At 41.3% G+C, this 19,329-nt stretch overlaps 1 protein-coding gene across 1 annotated transcript in view; it reads right to left on the bottom strand.

Moving 5' to 3' along the window:
- The window catches only part of zgc:101566 (uncharacterized protein LOC449823 homolog), a 268,851-nt gene that overhangs the window by 165,116 nt on the left and 84,406 nt on the right, over positions 1-19,329 (bottom strand). The window lies entirely within an intron of this gene.

Here is a 19,329-nt window from a genome sequence, read left to right as displayed (position 1 = left end):
CTTCTAAACCATCTTATTTATCCCAACCCACACCATGCTGTCACCGACCTACATTGCTTCCTCAACACCATAAATTTAAAATATTCAGCTTTGGTATTAAAATCCATTCATAGCTGTAACCCTCCCAATTAAATTTTTGCAACTACTACAGACACTGTTCCCCACTAGATTCTCAGCTGCAGTAAATCAGTCCTCCTGTACATCTCCTCCCACTTTGACCCTACCCATTGGTAACTGTGCCTTCAACTGCTTTGGCCATGCACTCTAGAACTCCTTCTCTAAACTTCTCCAGATCTGCACCACCCTCTACTCATTAAGAACCTCCTTAAGATCCAGCTCTTTGACCAAGCTTTTGTTCACCCTGCCCAACATACCACTTTGGATGTTCTTTCCCTGCCCCCATCACTCCCTACCCCTTCTGAATATGTTAATGATGCTACATAAGTGTAAATTGTTGTAAATTCAAATATACATTAACAAATTAAACGATACAACCCTCAACTTACTTAAATTAGGTTTGTGTAGCTCAATTGTAAGTGTAGATTTGCACATTTTGTTTAGAAGTTCTTTGACAACTATTTTCTTCACTGCCTATTACAAGCTGAAATGCAAATTCACAAAGGCTTCACACTGAAAGTAAGTTCATTTTTTCCACACATTGCAATCATTAGCCCTTAGTGTTTATTATTCATCATCACTAAGCTGTGGATGATAATAGACACCAGCAGTCTTGTAATGACTTCAAGGTCCTCTATAATGATGTTATTGCTGCTATAGGCTAGGCATACTAGCATTTTAATAAGCAGCTGGAGTCCAAGCAAATGACAACTATTACTGCAAGAAGCAAAGCCAACTGCATTTCAGTTCTCATTTAATTGCTTCATACTGAGCAAATGATTCCTAACCAGGTGCTCATCATTTCTTCAGGCAAGCATTCGAAATTAAAAATAAAACTGATTGCAACATAAAAAAATCTTTTGTTTCAAGCTCTAAGCATCTTTGCGTATTGGTCCTAAATTTACAGCTGTTAATTTAGAGCGAAGGGACACCTGTAACTATTCACATAAAAATCAGTTGAAGAATGAACTTTATTTTTGCTAAGGCACTAATCTGAAATATTAGGCCATGGAAAGAAAAAAATCAGCAAAAACTGACAAGCAGAAAAGTCCTAAGAAAACAAAAAAAGGGGAGTGCAATAAATCAGCCAGGGCTTCCAATTCTGATTATCCATTCGGAGATTAGCCCGGTCAGTTCGTAACCTTGGGGTCATTTTGACCAAGTGGAGTATCCAGTCACATAAGCATGCCATCAGTAAGACTAGCTATTTCTACTTCAGTAATATCGCCCAGCTTCGCTCCATCTCAGCTCATCTGTTGCTGAAGTTCTCATTCATGCCTTTCCCTCTAGGCATGGCTATTTTCAATGTACTCCTGGCTAGTGTCCCAACATAAGCTTGAGGTCATCTCAAACTCTGCTGCCTGTTTCTTAACTCACACTATGTTTTGTTCACCTATCATCCCTGTCAATAAAGGCTCCCGGTCAAGCAATGTTTTGATTTTAAAATTCTCATCTTCATTTTGAAATCCCTCAGCTTTGCTCATACCTATCTCTGTAATCTCCTCAGGCCTCTCAAATCTCAGATACCCACGCTTATAACTCTGGCCTCCTGAGCATCCCCGATTTTAGTTGCTCCACTACTGGTGGCTACGCCTTCAGTTGCTTGGGCCCTAAGCTTTGGAATTACCTCCCCACAACTCTAGCTCGATGTCCTGCTTTAAGACACACCTTAAACCTAACTCTTGGAACAAACTTTTGGTCATCTGATCTAATAAAGCCTTGTGCAGCTCAGGTATCATATTTTGTTATATAATGCTCCTGTGAAGTGCCTTGGGACATTTCATGTTAAAGGTGCTATATAAATACAAGTTGTTATTGTGACCCCCTGCTGGAAAGGATGCATGTGGGTATCAGGATGAGGTTCAGCTATGTGTGATATGAATGCTACCCGCCACTTACAAGCCCATGCCTGGATGTTGTCCATGTACTGCTGGAAACTGGCACAGGCTGCTTTATTATCAGAGTTCTGAATAAAGCTGAATACTGTACAATTAATATGCAGACAAACTCCTCACTCTATGACAAAGGGAAGGTCATGAATGTAGCAGCTAGAGACAGTTAAAATGAGGAAATTCTACAGTGATGTCCTTAAGGTACAAAGACTGGTCACTAACAACCACAACTATCTTCCTTTTCTTCGGATATAACTCCAGCCACTGAAGAGTTTTACTTGGCCTCCTTCATGCTATGCTCAAATGCTGTCTTAATGTTGCGTGCAGTTCCTCACTTAGCCTTTGGCAGACAGCTAGTTTCCACATCCCTGATTCAGGCTTGCAGAGGTCTGGAGTAGGGATTGCCAATCCTCTAGGATGGCCTGGAATCTCCAGGAATTGAAGGTCAATCTCCAGGACAATGTGTGCAATCCTGGAGAAAAATAATAGGGACATTAAGATAGTTTTGTTTTTAATTTTCTTTGATCATTTCTCTTTACCAGGTGTAAAGATATTGAAAATTGGGGGGGAAAAGCCTGTTTTACTGACAGTCAAGCATCATCTAATTGGGCAATGAATCTTTTTGCTTTCTAATTGGTGTAGGAAGGCAGTGTGTCACAAGGATTGGTCTGTGGGCTGGGGAATGGCTGGAGTGTGGAGGACAGTCATCTGAAGAAACTTCCAGGAATATACTTAATCACAGTTGGCAATCCTAATCTAGAGCCTAGTCAGTTCCGGTGAAACCTGAACTGACCATCAATAAAGTTATCGGTGGGGTGACGCTTGATAGCATTATTGAGGACTCTATCACTTTACTGAAGATGAGAAGGCAGACAATATAGTACTTAGACAAATAATATTTCTTGTGCATGAGATATACCTGGACAATTTCTACAAAATGTCTAGCAGATGCCAGGAATATAACTATACTGCAGCAGCTTAGCTTAAGGGATGACAGATTTTGGTGCTCAGTTCCTCAGCACTTCAGGATTATGGCCTTCAGGACCACGGCCTTCATAGTGTATTCTGCATTTAGCCATAGTGGGTGGTCACTGGCACCTGAGAGATGGTAGAGTAGGATAATCTGATTGGCACTTCTGGCTGAAGGCATTTGCAAACACAAAGCCTGATCTCATTGTCAGATATCAGGAAAACATTGTTCAATCTGCCCTTTAACTAACAAACTTTGATTAAATACATTGATCTGTAAAACATAAAGGAGCGCATTTTATAATGAACTTAAGCTTGGAATTCCAAGAGGGTTTATATTACTATTTTTTCTAATTCAAAAAGGAATGCGATAAACCTTGAAAAAGGGAGTTATTGTCTGCGCTAAGTGCTGCTTCGGGTGTACAGAGTGTAAAGTGGGAGTTCTGTGAGGAAGGAGCTCCTTTACCTTTCTACAGCCTCCAGTAGCTGGATCTTGCTTCAGGGCAGGGGAAGAAGCTGATTGGTGGGTAACTGGTAAGTTATTCTAATTGTAATAGCTTTTAAAGTTACGGTATGGCCAGTCAGCTCGGCCAAGTGGAATATATATCCTGTGGTGTGGAAAGTCATGGAATAACCATGTGCCCTAGAGGAACACATCTGCAGGTGTCACCAGCTGCAGAAGTTTGAACTTCCAATTCTGCAACTCGAGTGGTGATTGGAGTCACTGTGTCTGTGAGGCAGGGAACAAAGTGGATAGCACATTTAGAGAGGTGGTCACACCACAGGTTGGGAATGTACAGGCAGAGGGGGAATGGGTGACCAATAAGCAGTCAAAGAAAATCAGGCAGATTGTGCAGGAGTCCCCAGTCCATCTTGCTTGCTCAGCGATCTTCCATTTTGGGTATTGGTGAGGGTGACGGTTCCTCAGGGAAGTGCAGCCAGACCCAAGTCTGTGACACCAAAGATGACTCAGCTACACAGGAAGGGGGGAAGCGGAGAGGAAGAGCAATAATGATAGGGGATTCGATAGTCAAGTGATCAGACAGGTGTTTCTGCAGCAGTAAACATGACTCCAAGATATTGTGCTGCGTTCCTATTGCAAGGGTCAAGGATATCAACAGAGCGGCTGCAGGACCACCGTTCTATGGAAGGGTGAACAGCTAGAGGTCATGGTCCACATTGGTATCAATGACATAGGTAGGAAGAGAGATGAGCTCCTGAAAGCAGATTTTAGGGAGTTAGGAAAAAAATTAAAAAACAGGACCTCAAGAGCAGTAATCTCAGGATTACTTCAATGCCCTGTGCTAGTGAGCATTGGAATAGGAGGAGTGATTGATTGAACACATGGCTGGAGAATTGGTGTAGGAGGGAGGGCATCAGCATGGGTAATAGAGTAATCATGGGTGACTTCAATCTGCATATAGACTTAGTAAACCTAATGAGCACTAATGCTGCGGAGGAGAAGTTTCTGGAGTGTTAAGTATGATTTTCTAGAGCAGCATGTTGAGGGACTGACTAGAGAACAGGCTACTTTAGATCTCGTATTATGTAACAACAAAGGGCTAATTAATAAGCTTGTCATAAAAGAACCTTTAGGGATGAGTGGCCATAATATGATGGAATATTACATTATGTTTGAAAGTGAGGTAGTTTGAACTCATGCCAGGGTTAAATTTGAACGAAGGAAATTAAGAAGGTATAAAGGGTAAAGTGGCCAAAATGGATTGGGAAAACACATTAAAAAGATATGACACTACAATGTCATAGGCAATGGACAGTCTTTAAAGAATTATTACATAGTTTACTATAACTATATATTCTTTCAAGGCACAAAATCCCAAAAAAGGTCAGTTAAAAGAAAGGCCTATAAAGTTGCCAGAAATAGTAATAAACCTGAGGATTGGGAGCATTTTAGAATACAGCAAAGGTGGACCAAGAAACTAATGGAGAAAGAGAGAAGAGAATGAATGTAAACTAGCAAAAAAAAACAAAAAGCTGTAAAAGCTTCTATAGGTATGTAAAAAGGAAACGTTTGGCTAAGACAAGTGTGGGCCCATTACAGGCAGAGTCAGCAGATTTTATAATGGGGAATAGAGAAATTGCAGAAAAACTAAATGATTACTTTGTGTTGGTCTTCACTGAGGAAGATACAAGAAATCTCCCAGAATTAGAGATCCAAGGGACTAGGGGGAAATGAGGAATTGAAGCAAATTACCATTAGTAAGGTTATATTGGAGAAATTAATGGGATTGAAGGCTGGTAAGTCCCCAGAACCAGATATCCTAAATCCCAGAGTGTTGAAAGAGATAGCTATGGAGATGGTGGATGCATTGGTGATCATCTTCCAAAATTCCAGAGATTCTGGAATGGTTCCTGTAGATTGGAGGGTAGCAAATGTCACCCCACCATTTAAAGGAGGGAGGGAGAAAACAGGGAACTACAGACCCGTTAGCCTTACATCAGCTGTAGGGAAAACTTCAGAATCTATTATAAAGAATGTGATAAATAGACACTTAGATAATAATGATCTGACTGGACATAGTCAACACGGATTTATGAATTGGAAATCATGTTTGATGAACCTGTTGGAGTTTTTTTTGGAGGCTGTTACTAACAGATTTGATAAAAGGGGAGTCGGTGGACATAGTATACCAGAATTTCCAGAAGGCTTTGATAAGATCCCCCACAGGATGTTGGTTAGCAAAATTAAAGCACATAGGATGGGAAGTAATACACTAGCATGGATTAAGGTTTGACGAACAGTCAGAATAAACTGGTTATTCTTGTGTTGGTAGGCTGTGACTTGTGGGGTACCGCAAGGATCAGTACTTGGACAACAGCTGTTCACATTATATAGCAATGATTTGGAGGTGGGGGACCAAATATAATATTTCCAAATCCACAGATCACACAAGGCTGGGTGGGAATGCTTGTCGTGAGGAAGGTGCAAAGCAGCTTCAAAAGAACTTAGACTTAACAAGTGGGCAAGGACATATCAGATGGAATATAATGTGGAAAACTGTGAGGTTATCCATTTTGGTAACTCTTTCGAGTACAAACCCATTTCCATCTGCTTCAGATGAAGTTACATTGTTTTTCATAGTTTGCCATTGTGAGATTTGAACTCTTGATCTTGGGGTTACAAACCCCATACCATAACCAATTGGCTATTTAGGCCAAGCTGAAGATGTAACTCTTTCGAGTACAAACACGTTTCCATCTGTTTTTCAGATGAAGTTACATTGTTTCATAGTTTGCCATTGTGAGATTTGAACTCTTGATCTTGGGGTTACAAACCCAGTACCATAACCACTTGGCTATTTAGGCCAAGAGGAACATTTCTTAAATGGTAAGAGATTAAAAAGTGTAGATGTACAAAGGGGTGTCCTCATCAATAAGTAACTGAAAGCAGGTACAGCAAGCAATTAGGAAGCCTTGTTGCATGTTAGCCTTTATCACAACAGGATTTGAGTTCAGGAGTAGCAAAGTCTTGCTTCAATTGCATGGCATATTGGTCAGGCCACAACTGGAGTACTGTGCGCAGTTTTGGTCCCCTTACCTTAGGAAGGATATTATTGCCATAGAGGGAGTGTAACAAAGGTTCAGCAGACTTGTTCCCAGGATTGCGGCTCTGTCCTATGGAGCGAGATTGGGAAATCTGGGCCTGAGAGGTGATCTAATTATTTTGTAGGTTTCAATGAAAGGGATAGACAGGGTAGATGCAGGTAAGATGTTTCTCTGATTGGGGAGTCTAGGACCAGGAGATGCAAATTCAAAATAAAGGGGGCCATTTAGGACCAAGATGAGATTTCATTTTTACTCAGATGGTGTGAATCTTTGGATTTCTCTACCCCAAAGAGCTGTGGAAGCTCAGAGTATGTTTAAAGCAGAGATTGACAGATTTCTAAATACCAATGACATAAAGGGATATGGGGATAATGTGGAAAAAGGCATTGAAGTGGATGATCAGCCATGATCATGTTGAATGGCAAAGCAAGCTAGACAGGCTGAATGACTTACTGCTGCTCCTATGTTCAGAAAATTGGAATTCGAGCAGACAGCTCCTTATGAAGGTGTAGCACAGTACACATGCGGGGGGCTGCATGGCTTCCTCATGTCTGAAATTTTCAGAATTCTGAAGTTCAGAGTTCATATGTAATGCATGTAAATACTGAGCCTGCTGGGTCCGATCTCAGATCTCATTTGGGCCAGCATGCTTCACCAGGGTGAAGGTGTATTTTAATCCCAAATGTAATCCTTAAAAACAGCTACCAAATCCACACTCCCTCCATTATGAATGGTTAGAGAATGACTGGAAATCTGACCCTTATTTTAAACACACGGTGCAAAGTGTCAAACAAAATGGAAAGACTGTAGAAAAAGAGATGCCCAGCCCTCCAGTAGCCAAAGGATGTGTAACGAACAATTGTAATGACCTGCTAGAGATAGGAGTGTACCTTCAGCTTCTTGCATTCATACCAATAACTCCACCTTTGAAGCTTATGAATAAAGCTTAAAATGCATGTAACGCATCCTTAGAGATCAAAGGCAAACTGAGAAATGGAATGGAAAGCACCCAGCATCAATCTAAAGTCTCTGGAAAAAGCAAACGAAAGCACTATCACCTGCATCAGCTGTTATACAAGGACGGATGAAACTATTCCTTACCAACAGCACCAATACACACTTATGAATTTTTACAAATGTAAAGGATGCAAGACAACTACAGCAACTGCAAGGCCAGCTGTCAATGGAGGCTAAAGTGTTCACTTGGCTGATACTTACTCATATCAAGAACCCTCGGAGACAAATGCTGGGCAACACAAAGTGAATAGGTGGGCCATTGAGAAGATATTTATACTAAGGCAAGGGGCAGCCAGCATTACAAATGCATTGAGCCACTCTGTGATACCAACATCAATTTGAAAAAAAGCTTTTGCCTCACTGAACATAGTGTGCCTATGTTTCACATTACAATCACTAGGTATATCTATCAAAATTTTATTAAATCAGAGATCTACATGCCCACACAAGCAACTGGGTCCAAGCCTTTCAAGTTTAACGCTACAGTTCATCAAGACTGTGTTCTCTCCCAACCTTATTCTTGCCTAATGATTGGGGGAGGCAGTGATGTACTGGTATTGTCACTCAACAAGTAATCCAGAAACCCAAATGAAATTTGAATTCAATAAAAATCTGGAATTAAAAACCTAATGATGACCATGAAACTATTGTCAATTGTCACAAAAACCCAGCTGGTTCACTAACGTCCTTTAGGGAAGTAAATCTGCTATCCTTACCTGGTCTGACCTACATGTGACTCCAAACCCACAGCAACATGGTTGACTCTTAACTGCCCTAAACGGCCTAGCAAGCCACTCAGTTGTATAAACCACTACAAAGTCTGAAAGAAATGAAACCTGACAGACAACCCACCACTGAGCTAGGCACTGGAAGTGACGACAAACTCAGCCCTGTCAACCCTGTAAAGTCGTCCTTACTAACATCTGGGGGTTTGTGCCAAAATTGGGAGAGCTGTCTCTGAGGCTAGTCAAACAACAGCCTAATAGTCTTATTTAGAGAATCATCCCTTACAGATAATGTCCCAGACACCATCATCAGCCCTGGGTATGTCCTGTCACACCAGTGGTGGCACAGTGGTCTTAAAGTTGAAGGGGAATTGCCCTGGGAGTCCTAAATATTGATTCTGGACCCCAAGAAGTCTTATGGCATCAAATCAAACATGAGCAAGGAAACCTCCTGATTACCAAGCACTGCGTACCAACCCCGCCGCCACCACCACCACCACCCCGGCGCACCCCCCCCCCCCCAAACACCCCCCCGGCCCACCCTTCGACTGAAGAATCAGTACTCCATGTTAAACACAACTTGGAGGAAGCGTTGAGGGTGGCAAGAGTGCAGAATGTACTCTGGGTGGGGATGTTCAATGTCCAAAAGTAGCTCTGTAGCATTACAGGCCGAGCTGGCCAAGTCCTAAAAGACATTCCTGCTCGACTGGGTCTGCTGCAGGTGGTGAGGGAACCAAGAGGGGAAAACTTATTTGACCTCATCCTTACCAACCTGCCTGCTGCGGATGCATCAGCCTATGACAGTATCGGTGGGAGTGAACAAAGAACAGTCGTTGTGGAGATGAAGACCCGTCTTCACACTGAGGACGCCCTCCATCGTATTGTGTGGCACCACCACCGTGCTAAATGGGATAGATTTTGAACAGGTCTAGCAACTCAAGACTGGGCATCCATGAGGCGCTGTGGGCCATTAGCAGCAGCAGAACTGTACTTTACCACAATCTATAACCAAGTGGCCCAACATATCCCCAACTCTACCATTACCAGGCCAGGATATCAATCCTGGTTCAATGGAGAGTGCAGGAGGGCATGCCAGGAATAGCATCAGGCTTACCTAAATAGATGTCAACCTGGTGAAACTACAACTCAGGACTACTTGCATTCCAAGCAGCATAAGCAGCAAGTGATAGACAGAGCTAAGCGATTCCACAACCAACGGATCAGATCTAAGCTCTGCAGTCCTGCCATATCCAATTGTGAATGATGGTGGACAATTAAACAACTCACTGGAGGAGGAGGCACCAAAATTATCCCCATCCTCAATGCTGGGGGAGCCCAGCACATCAATGCAAAAGAGAAGGCTGAAGCATTTGCAATAATCTCAGCCACAGGTGCCAAGGGGAGGATCCATCTCTGCCTCCTCCAGAGGTCCCCAGCATCGCAGATGCCAGTCTTCAACCAACTCTGACTCTGCATAATATCAGGAAATGGCTGAAGGCACTGAATACTGCAAACTCTATGGGCCCTGGCAACATTCCAGCAATAGCGCTGAAGACTTGTGCTCCAGAACCTGCCACACCCCTAGCCAAGTTGTTTCAGTACAGCTACAACACTGGCATCTACCGGTAGTGGAAAATTTCCCAGGTATGTCCAGTACGCAAAAAGCAGGGCAAATCCAATCCAGCCAATTACTGCCCCATCAATCTACTCTCATCAGTAAAGTGAATGAAAGGGTCATCAACAGTGTTATCAAACAGCACTTCCTCTAGCCTCAATTAGGGCCCCACTGTCCACAAGTTCATCCGCTGCTCCCAGTCTGCTGCTGTCAAGGCCCCTAACAGATACTGGAAATTCCCTCCATTATCCACCAATAAAGCCCTTACACATTCAACAAACTTTTCACAACTGGGGCTGACAAAAACTGAATAATTGCAACATAATTATTAAACAATCCACTGTGTACTGTAGATGTATGAGCTAAACTGAGACCCATACAGGTCAAGCAAACACTGATGCTGAGACACACATGGGCCACAGAGGAGCTGACAAACACAAGGATTTAACATAATAGGAGAGTAGACAAATGGTCCCTCAAGCCTGCTCTATCATTGAATACAATCGTGGCTAATCAGGGGCCTCAATTCCACTTTCCTGCCCCATCCCCATATCCCTCATTTCTGAGGCTCCAAAAATCTGTCTTAGCTTTAAATAGCTTCAATATTGAATTATTCACAACCCTCTGGGGTAGTCAATTCCAAAAATTCCCAAACCTTTGAGTGAAGAAATTGCTCATCTCAGTCTTAAATGACTAACTCATGCTTTTTTATATTCATTCATGGGATGTGGGCATTGCTGGCAAGCCAGCATTTATTGCCCATTTTTAAATGCCCTTGAGAAGGTGGTGGTGAGCTGTCTTCTTAAACCATTGCAGTCCATGTGGCGTAGGTACACCCACAGTGCCATTAGAGAAGGCATTCCAGGGTTTCGACCCAGTGACAGTGAAGGAATGGCAATATATTTCCAAGTCAGAATGGTGAGGGACTTGGAGGGGGACTTCCAGGTGGTGTTCCCATGTGTCTGCTGCCCTTGTCCTTCTAGATGGTAGCAGTCATGGGTTTGGAAGGTGCTAAGGAGGTGTGGCGAGTTCCTGCAGTGCATCTTGTAGACAGTAAACACTGCTGACACTGTGTCAGTGCTAAAGGGAGTGAATGTTTGTGAATGTGGTGCCAATCAAGCAGGCTGCTTTGTCCTGGATGGTGTCAAGCTTCTTGAGTGCCAAGGGAGCTGCACTTATCTAAGTTCCAGCCAGGGGACACAACCTCTCAGTGTCTACCTTGTCAAAACCCTTGAATGAACCTTGTCAATTAGACCACTTCTCATTCTTCTAAATTCAAAAGATATAAACGCTACTCAGCCTCTCATCATAGGACAACCCCTTCATCCCAAAATCCAATCTGGTGAGCATTTGCTGGAGCACCTCCAACGCAAGTATAATCTTTCTAAGTATAAAGATCAAAACTGCACACAGTATGTGAGGTGTGGTCTCAAAGCTCTGTACAACTGTAGCAAGATTTGCATATTCTTGTACTCCAATCTCCTCGAAGTAAAAGCCAACATGTGATTTGCCTTCCTAACTGTTTGCTGCAGCTGCATGTTAACTGGTGTTTCCTTGCACAAGTACACCCAAGTCTCTTGGAACATCATAATTTATAAAATATTGCACTAATTGCTCTTACTACCAAAGTGAATAACCTCACACTTCCCCAAATTATACTCCATCTTCCACCGTGGACCATGTGCCTCCAGGCAGGAGTGAATTGTTCCCTTTTACCTGCTGTCTGCTCTAAATGTGCAAAAGCTGACAAACATGGGAGCCGTAGAGGAGTTGACACAGAGGGAGCTATATGGTATCACGCTTGTCAGCATTCGTCCCTTCATGCGTACTGGTTAACAGAGTTCAGTCAGCTCTTCAAAGCCCTTCCTCATACCCCAACTCATGTCAGATATACTATTTCTGGTTTGAATGAGGTTGTATCTTCTAATTTGCAGGAAATATTATCCAGCAGCCTGACATCCAGCCTAGTTTATCAGAGAGAGTTGGATGATCGGATAAAGAGATTAAAGCTGCTTGTTTCAAGGGGGCTAGTCCAACAGGAGCTTAGTTACTGAGTATAAACCACTGATTAATGCCTCTCCTCCATTAAGAGCAGCCTGTTCTCTTTTGTTCCAGATTGTCTTTCAGATATGTTTAGCTGTCAACTCATTACCATGGAGACTAATGCAGAGGTTCTTGAGGTCAGGGAACTGGGACTGCAGAAGTTGGCTGGGATGAGAGTGTACAATTGCCAGATTAAAGGTCAGTCTCTGACCCAGCAGCCACTTCCTCCAGAGGGATGAGCCCTTCACCCCCTGTATTTGCAATCAGGCCTCAACTTAACCCTTTTAGCCCCAGTAGTTTTCTGGTGGGTATGCACTGAACCCACTCAGACTAAAGAAGCACACCTTAGGAAGGATCCAATGTTTAACCTTTATAAATGACTGGTTCGGCCTCAGTTGGAATAGTGTGCTCAGTTTTGGGCACTGCAATATAAGAATGTTGGGGTCTTGGAGAGGGTGCAGAGGGCAATAGCATTAAGGATAAGAGGCTTCGTTTGGGTGGAAAAACAGGAGAAACTTTGATTCCTCCCCTTACAGCAGAGAAGGTTAAGGGGAGAATTATAGATGTGCAAAACCAGGAAGATTTGATAGCAGTAAGTGAAGTGAAACTATTCCCAGTAGATGCATGGGTAACCAGAGGAGACAGATTTAATGTGATCAGCCAAGAACTAAAGGTGACATGTGGAAACATTTTTATGCAGCAAGTTGTTCTCCTCTGGAATGCACTGTCTGAAAGGGCGGTGGAAGCAGATTTAATAATAGCATTCAAAAGGGAATTAGACAAAAACTTGGAGAAAATTTGTAGAGTTGAAAGAATGAACAGAGTGGGGTGGTACTAATTGGACAGCTTTCAAAGAGCTGACATGAGCAAAAGGGCTCAAGTAGCCATCTCCTGTGCTATAAGATTCTAGGATTCTAAATGAAGATCGAAGATAAGTCACAATTTCAAAGTATTGCTCCACAACACATTAGCAATATTCATATTTAAGTTTGGCTCAAAAACAGTAAGAAAAGCACATGTGGTGAATCAATGAATTTGTTTATATCGTTTCATGTGCTATTTCATGCTAAGCAGGGAACAAAATCTTGATTGCCAATCCCATTCCTCTGATATCGGAAACTCATGGGAGCTCATGCTAAACTGGTATTAACATAGAAGAGGTCACAAGGCAAGGTTCAGAGCAAGATGTGATGACAGCATAAAAGTCTCTCTGCCAATGAGGCCTGAAAGAAGCTGTTTGCAGCAACATTCTCTTATGGATAATCCCTAAACAGCATCTTAGGTCAGTGATTGTCTCAGTCAAAACGCTGAAATCCAACTCTCAGGCCCAAGCATATAATCTAAGATGAGTAATTGCTACATTCTTGGAGGTGCGTTCTCACATTAAATTGAAGCCTTATCTGCCTGTTCAGGTGAAAGTTCAAGATGTCATATACTATCTGAAGAGCAGGGGAGGTCACTGGTTTCCTGGCCAATCACCAAAGCAATTTAAATTTATCATTCAACTTATTCCTGCAAATTGGCTACCTGCTTACATACAAATTTCTCTTCAATAAGTCTAAAAGCAGAGCATGTGAAAGGTACTATATAAATGCAAGTATTTTATTTCTTTCCTTAATATCCTGAGGTGCTAAATGAATTAACAAATTTCCAAACAAATTACATTGAAAGCTAAAACTCAGCTGCTGCTTCTCATAAACAAGCTTGTTTTTGCGTAATGTTACCGATTAGAGGTAAAATAATGATGATGCAGGTCTCCTATAGTAGTAGCTGCTCTCATTTAGAGAAGGAACATAGCTGATGGAAAGATTTCGAATCAATTTCTCTTTGTGAGCAATGAGCCAGGAAACAGACTGAAGAAACAAAATGTTTATTTCCATACATTTTTCCCTAATCTGGAAAATGATCATTTTCAGCACATGCTCCTTTCTCATATACGTGCCTTACTGTCCATGGAAGAGAAAATAAGGATCAGCACGATACTAATGACGAGGTCAAAAAACAAAAAAAGATACCAGCAGGCACTCTCCCAGAAATCCATAGCATAAGCTTTGTGGCCCTATGCTGAATATGCATGACAAACATTTCCGTACATAACTCTACAATGGTATTTTAATTTGCTCTGATGACCAAGTTTTGTGTCATTAATTAGCAACTAAATTTTGTATAGTTGAAGAGGTTTACTTAATGGTGTTGCAAAACGTTGATAAGAAGCTTCAGTGCAAGTTCTAGACAATCCTTATTCCTTCAGCTGTTGTAGGGGAATGGCAGACATAAACACAGATCTGTATTCATGACTCTCATTAGTATACTGCAAATCAATTTTCTAGCATGCTGCCAGGCCAGGATTGCTAATTAGTAGATCATTAGACAGCTAATTTCACACCACAGATTAGAATTCACCCATCACCACCTCCACCCCAGCCCTGCCAAAATAATGAGGAATTTTGATGAACTTCCATGTTCATTCCCTCAAGGGAGATGCAGAGTTTTGCTTAGCAATTAGAAGCACAGTCTTATTAATGTTTTCTTTTTTCTCCCCTCATATTTAATGCTTTATAGCCATGAACGCGTTTAAAAATGCACTGGGAACAGAGAGAAAAAGTATAATGCTGAAACAGTGTTCACAAGCCTATTTTACATGCCAACTCAATCACTAAATTTTTCTTGGACCTACCATTTTGGTCTATCACTAACGATAATATTTTCAATCAACCTTTGTTTATTTAAAATCTACAGCCCATATAACCTGACTACTGCAACAGTGCTGCAGACTTTTCATCTGACTGATCAATCAACTTGGGCAGTGGTGGTTGATTTATTCACCATGCAATCTTGGGTAAGCAACAATTTTCAAGCCAAATGTTATATAGAATTATAGTATCATATCCCACCACAAAGCTTACACCCTCAAAAGAGCTTCAGCTCCTTCCATGACCTTTATTTTAAGCTGAATCAGGCTGTACTCAACCTTGGCATTCTACTAAAATAGGAGCTAAATTTTCAACTTCCATTTCTCCAGCACAAAGATCTACTGACTTTCTGTTCCATCACATCATCCATCTCCACGCCTACCTCAGCCCATTTGCCGCAAACTCTCTGGTGGCATAGTGGTATTGTCACTGGACTAGTATTCCAGAGACCCAGGGGACCTGGGTTTGAATTCCATGACAGATGGTGAAATTTGAATCCGACAAAAATCTGGAGTTAAAAGTCTGATGACCATGAAATGGCTGAAGAAGCAGTTCTAGTTCAATGCTGATGTTAATCCACTCAATGACTTCAGCCGATTCAGTATGAATAGTTGTGATGCTACCAGGATTGTATCAGGCAGGAGTTCAATATATGGGCGATGGTCTGACTAAGATGGCCACGGTCACTATTTGAGTTGTCCCTCACATTCCACTTGTGGTGCAAGTGTCCACATCTTCCCTGGCCCACTGTTGAGGGTTGTCCAGATTTTCTGTGGAAGGTTGAAATGTGAACTTCACTCTGGTTAGTTACCAGGTTGCAGTTGGTGATGTTTACAGTCACCCGGAGGTGTGCCATTATCAGATTGTAGGGTGCAAAGTATGTTCCAGTAGGGACTGCGGGATTTCACACAAATGTGTGGGTTTTTGTTTGGGGGGGGGTCTTGTGTCAATGGGAATGCTTCGATAGCTATCAGCTGGTAGCAATCTTTGAGGAGTATGTTTTTCCTGAAGATATCAGGTGGTTCAATGTGTGCTAACACAGTAAGTCACCCAAGCTGTGTTGATCCCAACATCCCAGAAATGATCCTCTTGGCTTCCTGGAGGTGGATATCTACCACGTTTATGTAGCAGCTTCTGAACCAGGTTAAGCAACAGTACTCTGGGTGGACCAGAGTCAAGCATTGCCTAGTGTGTTGGCTCTGCTATTCAGGTGGTACCTGCCAATTTCCGTAGGAGTTTCACTCTCGTTTTAACTTGGGTCCTGCCTCCGTTCCAATTTCTTCATAGAGGAGCTTATTCCACTTCAATTGATTTTTGAGTCAGATTGTGTCCAGTGCAGATTTCATTGCTCGACACTCAAGGACAAATTGTTCAAAGACCTTTCCTAAATTAGAGTTGTCCACTATGGTGACTGTCACCTGTAAGCACTGTAGATTGGTAGCAGGTATTGGGTCCTTCCTCTATCGATCGGCCTCTTTAAGGGGATCAGCTCTGTTGTCTGGGACTGTGATACAATGCTATATTGTCTCTTCTATGGAACACTCTCAGCTATGAGTGAATTCATTCCATGATGGTTAAGTCAATGCATATACAAAATTCTGCTTATTCAAAGTTTATTCTTGCAAATGTGAAGTACTTGCAAATCAATCTAACCTGATTCAGGAAAACAAGGTCCATCATGTATTCAGCTTTTGCCTTCTTACTTCCTGGGTCAAATCCAAATTCCTATTATAATTCACCACCTTTCCATGCTCTGAGTTTTCAAAACAAGTTAAGACGTTCTTAATACAATTACAATGGCTAAATTCTTCAGTCTAATGCAACATTATTATATTTTAGAAACCTAGGTTCAATTATTGCTGAAACTGAAACTCTGCTGGCTGTAAAGTTTGTACATAAAGAGTCAGGATAGTTCTAACCCAGTTTATAGTTATGACAGGCCGCTAGCACAAAACTGCCACTAATTTAGCACTAATTGGCAATAGCACCAAGACACGCCAGAAGGATAATTAATATAGAGACAGTAATAAATTCAAACTCATAATTCATCAACCGTATTCCCAGGAAAGCTCAACTCAATATTTTTAGAGCTGGGGGATACATACAGATTATTTGATAAAATGTTAACAACGTCTCAGAACTAGACTGGAAAAAAATAGGCGTCTTGGATAGCTCAAAAACATTGTTCACTATTACATTAGCCTTACTTCAACAGTTCTCTCCAAAATGTGTAAGTTTAGCACAAAGTGGGGTAGATTTATTTATTTTTTAAATGGAAGGCTACTTACCTTCCAGGCAGTAGATTATACAGATTGAGAGCAAGCCAAGTGAGTAAACAGGTGCTGTCAAACCAGCTGAGTATTTCTAACCTTTCTTTTCCTGAGTATACGAACTTGATTGGGGAACAGTTTGCTGGGTTGCATAATGGTGAAGAAAGAGGAATAAATAAAGCAAAAAATGGAAAGACAAAACAAAAATTAAAAAGGAAAATTATTCCTATACAATTATTTTCCCAGACTTCTAAATACTGGCGAAATTTCAGAGATTTAAAATCAATACATTCTGAAAAGAATTTTTATCTATTCTATTGAACAGGCTTACATGTTCATTTGCATTCTGACCATTGTAGGCCAGACACTGATTAAATTACTCAGTTGAGATTTCCAAATGACTCATCAGCTGTGTCACTAATGAAATTCACATCAAAACAAAAGTAAAGATCGTCGAAAAAAATCGGTGCAATGTCAAATCAGCAGTGCAATATTGGAAGAAAATGCAATCATATTTTTACTTCGCATGGAGTTGTGGAATGTGCATTCAAAATTAATTTAAAGCAGAACAAAATCTCAATTCATAGAATTCCAACTTTGCCAGTGAGCAGGAAGTTCTCTCAAAAGTTCAAATCTGATTAGTTCAAACCCTAATTGAATCAGTTTTAATTCACCACTGTAAAGAGAAAGCCTCTCTATGCAGAGGCTCTGATGTCCATCGTCTTTGCAATTAGGTTCCTGAAAGTGCCATGGGGAAGAATTACTTTGTTTAGGAAAGAAGGTACCTCATTTGTGACATATTTGAGACATTCCTCCTCCTTCAGGATTCAGGATGACAAATCTGCATTCTGAATCTAATTCAGTCAGTAAAGCATTTTGAAACACAACCTATCCCGTGCTCAACTACAGAGCAAATGTAAACAGGGAAATTAGGAATACAGGATTCATGTTAAAAATTAATCCCAAACACCTGACAGCAACTTGTATTTACATACTGCCTTTATAACCATCCAAAAGTAAAACCGGACACAACTTCAGAAGCAGACACGAGGGTAGGCGACCAAAAGCTAGTTTAAAGAGGTAGGTTTTAAAGAGTGTTTTAAAGGAGGAAAGAGGTGGAGAGATTAATGGAGGCAATTCTAAAGCTTGGTCTTGGGAGCTAAAGCATGGTAGAGTGACTATAATCCGGGATTAAAATCGAGACAAGAATTAGAGGGTGGCAAATATCACGGAGGGTTGAGAGGCCAGAAGAGATTACAGAGATGGTGAGGGGTGAGACCATGGAAAGTTTTGAGGAAAGGGTAAGAATGTTAAAATGGAGACTTAGCTGGGAGCCAATGTCAGGGGAAATGGATGAACAGGGCTTGGTGAGAGTGAGCCTATTTTTTTCCCCCAAGTTTTGCAGTTAACCATTCTCTGCTGCATTCTCCATGGCAACACCTCCACCAATCAGCACTCTTCTCATGCAGTATGAACTGTTCTCTTTGCTGTTGGTAATCTTGCTAGTTATTCTAATGAAGGAAAGATGAAAAGCTTAGACGGTATGTCTGTTTTTTCAATAATACTATATATATCCCTCTGCAAACTCCTTAAGTCCTCTTCACAACTTGCCTCTCATCTTTGAATCATCAGGACATTTAGCAACCATATATTCAATCCCGTCATTCAAGTCATTAGCATAAATTACAAATACTTAAGACCCCAGCACTGATCTCTGTGGCACTCCACTCATTAAATCTTGCCAACCCAAAAATGACCCAATTATATCTACTGTTTCCCGTTAGCTAATCAATCTTCTCTATCCTTGCTTACACCACAAGCTCTAATTTGTGTAGTAACCTTTGATGTAGCACCTTGCCAAATGCCTTCTGGAAATCTAAGTACACAACATCAACAGGTTCCCCTCCATCCACATTGCTTGCTACTTCTTCAAATAATTCAATAAATTAGACAAACAATTGCCCTTTCATAAAATCATTTTGGCTTTTACAACCTCAATAATAGATTCCACCATTTTTCCCATGACAGATATTAGGCTAACTAACCTATAGTTTCCTGGTTTCGGTCTCCTCCTTTCTTGAATAGAGGAGTTATATTCACTATTTTCCAAATTGATGGGACCTTTCCAGGCAATTTTGGAAAATTAAAACCAATGCAGCATCTACTATCTCAGCTGTTATTTCTTCTGAGATTCTAGGATGAAGTACATCAGGGCCTGGGAACTTGACAGCTTTTAGTTTGACTAATTTTCTCAGTACTCTTTCCCTGGTGAATGTAATTATTTAAACTTCCTCCCTCCTTTTCACCTCTTGATGTATTCTTGTTTCTGGGATATTATTTGTATCCTTCTACAGTGAAGACAATGCAAAATAGCTATTCACAATTCATCTGTTTTTTTCCTTACTTCATTCTTTATCCCCC

The sequence above is a fragment of the Carcharodon carcharias genome, chromosome 10, assembly GCF_017639515.1.
Source record: "Carcharodon carcharias isolate sCarCar2 chromosome 10, sCarCar2.pri, whole genome shotgun sequence".
NCBI classification, from domain to species: Eukaryota; Metazoa; Chordata; class Chondrichthyes; order Lamniformes; family Lamnidae; genus Carcharodon; species Carcharodon carcharias.
The sequence above is the reverse complement of the archived record's forward strand: the minus strand, read 5'-3'. Positions and strand labels throughout refer to the sequence as shown.